Source organism: Morus notabilis, unplaced genomic scaffold, assembly GCF_000414095.1.
Source record: "Morus notabilis unplaced genomic scaffold, ASM41409v2 Scaffold203, whole genome shotgun sequence".
Taxonomy (NCBI): Eukaryota; Viridiplantae; Streptophyta; class Magnoliopsida; order Rosales; family Moraceae; genus Morus; species Morus notabilis.
Window position 1 is genome coordinate 172,063 of NW_010361196.1, and position 611 is coordinate 172,673.

Sequence of the window (611 nt, forward strand, 5' to 3'; positions counted from 1 at the left end):
TCATCCTAGTAATTCTACCAGACACAGAGGGTAAAATGGGAATTTTAGAATTACGGAATTCTAAAATTAAATACTCAAAAAATAAGTAATTAAGAATTAATTATTATTTAAATAATGTGATTATTTAAATTTGAATTTGAATCATGAACATAATTTAAATTTATCCTTTTAAACTTATTTGATAAGTTGTTCAATTTAGAATTCAAATTAATTTAAGTTTGACTTAAATTTGAATTTGAATTTGAGTCAAAATTAGACTACAGGATAAATGATGATTTTCTCTTCCTTCCCTATCTGCAAATTGGCGCCACACAGGGATGAAAATCCCCTAGCATGGCCGGCCACAAGGGATAAGGGATACAGGAGATTTTGTTCAAAATTCAAATAAGAGATAATTGACAAGCTTTATCTTAGAGATAGAGATTGGATTCCTTCTAGAAGTTTGACTTCTACTCTATAAATATAAGAATGATAGAAAATTGTGAAGACAATTTTTGAAATAATTTTTCAGCCCTAATTGTTAAGGCTGGCCGAAATTCTCAACACATAGAGAAAGGAAAAAAATTTTCTCCAAAAATTCCACATCGTGCATGCGTTGGTGTTTATGGAAA